Raw genomic sequence first — 7,321 nt, forward strand, 5'->3', positions numbered from 1 at the left:
AGTGGGTTAACTACCTTGTTCAAGGGCAGAACGACAGATTTTTACCTCAGCTCGGGGATTCGATCCAGAAAACTTTTGGTTACTTGTCCAACGCTCTAATCACTTGGCTACCCTGCCGCCCCGTTTAACTTGGGTCAAACATTTCAGGTAGCCTTCCACAAGCTTCCCACAATAAGTTGGGTGAATTTTGGCCCATTCCTCCTGACAGAGCTGGAGTAACTGAGTCAGGTTTGTTGGCCTCCTTGCTCGCACACACTTTTTCAGTTCTGTCCACACATTTTCTATAGGATTGAGATCAGGGCTTTGTGATGGCCACTCCAATACCTTGACTATGTTGTCCTTAAGCCATTTTGCCACAACTTTGGAAGTATGCTTGGGGTCATTGTCCATTTGGAAGAACCATTTGCAACCAAACTTTAACTTCCTTTCTGATGTCTTGAGATGATGCTTCAATATATACACATAGTTTTCCTCCCTCACGATGCCGTCTATTTTGTGAAGTGCACCAGTCCCTCCTGCAGCAAAGCACCCCTACAACATGATGCTGCCACCCCGTGCTTCACAGTTGGGATGGTGTTCTTAGGCTTGCAAGCATCCCCCTTTTTCCTCCAAACATAACGATGGTTATTATGGCCAAACAGTTATATTTTTTCATTCATCAGACCAGAGGACATTTCTCCAAAAAGTACGATCTTTGTCCCCATGTGCTGTTACAAACAGTAGTCTGGCTTTTTTTTATGGCGGTTTGGAGCAGTGGCTTCTTCTTTGCTGAGCGGCCTTCCAGGTTATGTCAATATAGGACTCGTTTTACTGTGGATATACTTTTGTACCTGTGTCCTCCAGCATCTTCACAATGTCCTTTGCTGTCGTTCTGGGATTGATTTGCACTTTTTGCACCAAAGTACGTTCATCTCTAGGAGACAGAACGTGTCTCCTTCCTGAGCGGTATGACGGCTGCGTGGTCCCATGGTGTTTATCCTGTTTGGGATAGGGGGCAGCATTTTCACGTTCGGATGAAAAGCGTGCCCAGAGTAAACTTCCTGCTACTCAGGCCCAGAAGCTAATATATGCATATTATTAGTAGATATGGATAGAAAACACTCTGAAGGTTCTAAAACTGTTTGATTGATGTCTGTGAGTATAACAGAACTCATATGGCAGGAAAACCTGAGAAAAATACAACCAGGAAGTGGGAAACCTGAGGTTTGTAGTTTTTCAACTCAGTGCCTTTCTAATATACAGTGTAAATGGGGTCATATTGCACTTCCTAAGGCTTCCACTAGTATTTAGAACCTTGTTTCAGGATTCTACTGTGAAGGGGGAGAGAATAAGAGCTGTTTCCATCAGGTGTCTGGCAGAAGGTCATGAGCTGGTCACGCGCGTGGCCGTGAGAGCATTGCATTTCTAAAGACAAAGGAATTGTCTGGTTGAAACATTACTGAATATATATGTTAAAAACATCCTAAAGATTGATTTTATACATCGTATGAATTTTTCCTACGAACTGTAATATAACTTTTTTGACTTTTCGTCTGAACTTTCTCCTGGACTTGCCCGCGCCTCGTGAGTTTGGATTTGTGAACTAAACACGCTAACAAAAAGGAGGACATAAATTATGGATTGTATCGAACAAAACAAACATTTATTGTGAAACTGGGATTCCTGGGAGTGCATTCTGATGAAGATCATCAAAGGTTTATATTTATAACGCTATTTCTGACTTTTACTGACTCCACAACATGGCGTGTATCTGTATGCCTTGTTTTTGTGTATGAGTGCTGTACTCAGATTATTGCATGGTGTGCTTTTTCCGTAAAGCTTTTTTTAAATCTGACACCGCGGTTGCATTAAGGAGAAGTATATCTTTAATTCAGTGCATAACACTTGCATAACACTTTAATTCTGTGCATAACACTTGTATCTTTTATTAAAGTTTATGAGTATTTCTGTAAATTGATGTGGCTCTCTGCAAATTCGCCGGATGTTTTCGAGGCACAACATTACTGAACATAACGCGCCAATGTAAACAGATTTTTGGATATAAATATGGACTTTATCAAACAAAACATACATGTTACATATCGAACAAAACATACATATTACACACGTTACATACATGTGTAACATGAAGTCCTATGAGTGCCATCTGATGAAGATCATCAAAGGTTAGTGATTAATTTGATCTCTATTTCTGCTTTTTGTGACTCTTCTCTTTGGTTGGAAAATGGCTGTATGTTTTTTTGTGACTAGGCTCTTAACTAACATAATCATATGGTGTGCTTTCGCTGTAAAGCCTTTTTGAAATCGGACACGATGGGTAGATCAACAAGAAGTTAAGCTTTAATTTGGTGTATTGCACTTGTGAATGTATGAAAGTTAAATATTTAAAAATATATATATTTGAATTTCGCTCTCAGTGGATGTTGTCGAGGGGTTCCGCTAGACTTAAGAAGATTTATACTTGCATACTATTGTTTGTACAGATGAACGTGGTACCTTCAGGCGTTTGGACATTTCTCCCAAGGATGAACCAGACTTGTGGAGGTCTACAATTATTTTTCTGAGGTCTTGGCTGATTTCTTTTGATTTTCCCATGACGTCAAGCAAAGAAACACTGAGTTTGAAGGTAGGCCTTGAAATACATCCACAGCTATACCTCCGATTGGCTCAAATTATGTGAATTTGCATATCAGAAGCTTCTAAAGCCATGACATAATTTTCTGGAATTTTCCAAGCTGTTTAAAGGCACAGTCAACTTAGTGTATGTAAACTTCTGACCCACTGGAATTGTGATAGAGTGAATTTATAAGTGAAATGACGTCTAAAAATTGTTGGAAAAATTACTTGTGTCATGCACAAAGTAGATGTTCTAACCGACTTGCCAAAACTATAGTTTGTTAACAAAATATTTGTGGAGTGGTTGAAAAACAAGTTTTAATGACTACAACCTAAGTGTATGTAAACTTCCGACTTCAACTGTACACATACATACATACATATATACATAGTGCTGAGAACAAGTACTTGATACACTGCCGATTTTGCAGGTTTTCCTTCCTTTTCCTTGTCTGTAATTTTTATCATAGGTACACTTCAACTGTGAGAGACGGAATCTAAAACAAAAATCCAGAAAATCACATTGTATGATTTTTAAGTAATTAATTTGCATTTTATTGCAGTAGCTAATGGGGATCCTAATAAACTAATAATAATAAACTACTACATACTAATACTGTAAATAATCATGCCACCACAGACAGCTTTCCTTTTTCATCCCAATATATTCAGTTCACTCACTCAACATTTTACAGAGTGGCATTCAGAGTTCTGTAACAACCCCATGCTGCAGCTGAAGGGCATCTTACTGGTGGTAGGGACATGACAACACTGTCACCAACAGGCATTTGTTTATGCAACAGCAGAGAAATACGGGAACAATATATTATAATGAGTGACACAAGACTTTTAAACTGAAAACACATGAAAATGGAAAAGTGTTATTTGAGATGTATTACACTGGGACTTGGAACCTGAAATGTGGGCCTATAGTGTATACCAGGGTTTCCCAAACTTGGTCCTGAGGCCGGAAGGGGGTGGCAGGACCGAGTTTGGGATAACTTGGTGTATACAGGTCCATATTTCTATTCCACAACTCTACTGACCTCTACTATGCATCTAGACGCCTATATGAGCATTCAACACTGTGTGGTAGGCCTACCCAAGACGGTCATTCCTGCGAACAACACATGCATGATGATTTTCATAGATGTTCTGGGCCTGTGGGTTATTTCTCAAAACTTCCAGCTGCACAGAATCACAAACAATAAAATACATTCCCTGCCTGTGATATCTCCCTGATAAAATAAAATAACAAACTTTTTTTATCTGGAAACGACTGAATTGCAAATAGTTAGTTATTGGATAGTTCAGCAATCAGCACAGTCCCATGGATAGACTATTGATTACAAGTAGACAGGATCATAGCAGCCTCTTGCCAGACTTGCAATGGCATGTTAGCCTACTGTATATAGAGAGCAATTACTTAGACTAGTTTAGACTAAGTACTACACTTCATGTACACTATAGTAGATGGGGATGGCTTTTTCTTGAGCAATTGACAGATTCATACATTATTTATTTTATTTAACCTTTATTTAACTAGGCAAGTCTGTTAAGAACCAATTCTTATTTACAATGATGGCCTACCCTGGACAAACCCTAACGACGCAGAGCCAATTGTGCTCCCAATCAAAGCCGGTTGTGATACACTCTGGAATCGAACCAGGGTCTGTAGTGACGCCTCTAGCGCTGAGATGCAGTGCCTTAGACCCCTGCGCCATCTGGGAGATACGTATTTGCAGATGTTCTCTGTATGACCCCTTTAATGTTAATGTGCCTTTTAAATATGAAGCAACATGGTTACTTAATCAATCCTCTTCGTTGCTGGACGAACGCTGCCAGTCTTTTCTGCCTCCGGACATGACAAGTGAGTGTTTTTGAATTCCGCAGTCAGACATCTGCACCAGGTCATGGTTGGTCATCCTCCTCTTAGCTGCCTTGCGGATAAAGCAACATGCATTGTTTACATTTTAGAGTGAATGTGTAACCAACACAAAAGTTCAAATTTAAATTTGAGATGAGCCATGGATAACATAGAACTACCCTTTTAATGTCAAAGGGCAACAATGAACTAAACCTTGTTAGAGAAAAAAAGAGAGTGAAAGTGTGAAGTGAGACATTTAGTGAGGAGAAAAGCAAGGAGGTCCGGGATTTTTGGGAGGCCAGAGAAAAACCGCTTGACAATCCCAAACTAATCCAACAGATTAGTGAAGAAATTCATATTCATATTCATCCTCAAAAACCTTCAGGACATCTGAAGATTTCAATACCCATTCAAACGGTTCAGCACCAAAGCTGGCCTGGGGGCCTCCGGAGGGAGGGTGTCCCATATCTTAGTACTGAGAGACAGATATGGTTCATTCTTTTGTCTCAGCAGACAGTGCTCCTGAAGTCAACATCTTGCATATGCTGAGAATGCTTAAAGTGCACGAGGAGAATGCACACACACACACACACACACACACACAGCAGTCAACGACCTCTCCCTAGGGCCTTTTCCTAGAGGGCTAACTGAGGTTGGGTGGCGGAAGGAGGTGGGTGGGTTTGGAAGAAGAGAAGGGGGTGAGATGGGGGGTGTAAGGAGTCTACATGGGGATGGTGATGCCTTTGATTTCCGCCTACACTGCAGACCAACACTGGTTTTATGTCAGGAAGTCTAATTAGCGCTAATACAAACAACATGTTCAGTGTCTGACATTCAGTCAAGACATTGGAGGTACAGCACAGTGCATTGGGGGACTACAGAAAGGAAGGTCTGACTCAACAACAGAGCGGAGGGGAATCTGTGTGAACAAGGCAGTTGCACAGATTGCTCAATAGGGAGGAACATTCTTTTGTGTTGAGTTGCATAAACAATAAGTAGAAAGAGGGCATTCCATTATAAGGAAACAATCTCCACAAACTACAGCTAGTTAAGTACATCCAGACACTATGCTGCTATGTCTGGAAAAATACTCTTCTGGGACTTCAAATCATGTTTACAAACTATTTTAGCCTCTTTATATGTATATACTGTATTCTAGCCATGACTCATCCTATATAACTACTGAGATAGACAGCTTTTCAATTCACATACTGTCCACACACACCATTCACATACATATATACACTGCTTAAAAAAATAAAGGGAACACTAAAATAACACATCCTAGATCTGAATGAATGAAATATTCTTATTAAATACTTTTTTCTTTACATAGTTGAATGTGCTGACAACAAAATCACACAAAAGTTATCAATGGAAATCAAATTTATCAACACATGGAGGTCCTGATTTGGAATCACACTCAAAATTAAAGTGGAAAACCACACTACAGGCTGATCCAACTTTGATTTAATGTCCTTAAAACAAGTCAAAATGAGGCTCAGTAGTGTGTGGCCTCCACGTGCCTGTATGACCTCCCTACAATGCCTGGTCATGCTCCTGATGAGGTGGCGGATGGTCTCCTGAGGGATCTCCTCCCAGACCTGGACTAAAGCATCAACCAACTCCTGGACAGTCTGTGGTGCAACGTGGCGTTGGTGGATGGAGCGAGACATGTCCCAGATGTGCTCAATTGGATTCAGGTCTGGGGAATGGGCGGGCCAGTCCATAGCATCAATGCCTTCCTCTTGCAGGAACTGCTGACACACTCCAGCCACATGAGGTCTAGCATTGTCTTGCATAAGGAGGAACCCAGGGCCAACCTGGGAGGGCTGTGCGGCCCCCCAAAGAAATGCCACCCCACACCATGACTGACCCACTGCCAAACCGGTCATGCTGGAGGATGTTGCAGGCAGCAGAACGTTCTCCACGGCGTCTCCACTCTGTCACATGTGCTCAGTGTGAACCTGCTTTCATCTGTGAAGAGCACAGGGCGCCAGTGGCGAATTTGCCAATATTGGTGTTCTCTGGCAAATGCCAAACGTCCTGCACGGTGTGGAGCTTTAAGCACAACCCCCACCTGTGGACGTCGGGCCCTCATACCACCCTCATGGAGTCTGTTTCTGACCGTTGAGCAGACACATGCACATTTGTGGCCTGCTGGAGGTCATTTTGCAGGGCTCTGGCAGTGCTCCTCCTGCTCCTCTTTGCACAAAGGCGGAGGTAGCGGTCCTGCTGCTGGGTTGTTGCCCTCCTACGGCCTCCTCCACGTCTCCTGATGTACTGGCTTGTCTCCTGGTAGCGCCTCCATGCTCTGGACACTACGCTGACAGACACAGCAAACCTTCTTGCCACAGCTCGCATTGATGTGCCATCCTGGATGAGCTGCACTACCTGAGCAACTTGTGTGGGTTGTAGACTCCGTCTCATGCTACCACTAGAGTGAAAGCACCGCCAGCATTCAAAAGTGACCAAAACATCAGCCAGGAAGCATAGGAACTGAGAAGTGGTCTGTGGTCACCACCTGCAGAACCACTCCTTTATTGGGGGTGTCTTGCTAATTGCCTATAATTTCCACTTGTTGTCTATTCCATTTGCACAACAGCATGTGAAAGTTATTGTCAATCAGTGTTGCTTCCTAAGTGGACAGTTTGATTTCACAGAAGTGTGATTGACTTGGAGTTACATTGTGTTGTTTAAGTGTTTCCTTTATTTTTTTGAGCAGTGTATTTATATTCTGGACTCTAGTCCGAAAGCTAATTTCCTGCTATTCTATCCATTTTTGCTATGGGGTTTATACTGTGCATTTATATGCTGGAGTCTTGACACCGCTAATAT

Source organism: Oncorhynchus mykiss, chromosome 8, assembly GCF_057628025.1.
Source record: "Oncorhynchus mykiss isolate SJ-2025 chromosome 8, ASM5762802v1, whole genome shotgun sequence".
Lineage (NCBI taxonomy): Eukaryota > Metazoa > Chordata > Actinopteri > Salmoniformes > Salmonidae > Oncorhynchus > Oncorhynchus mykiss.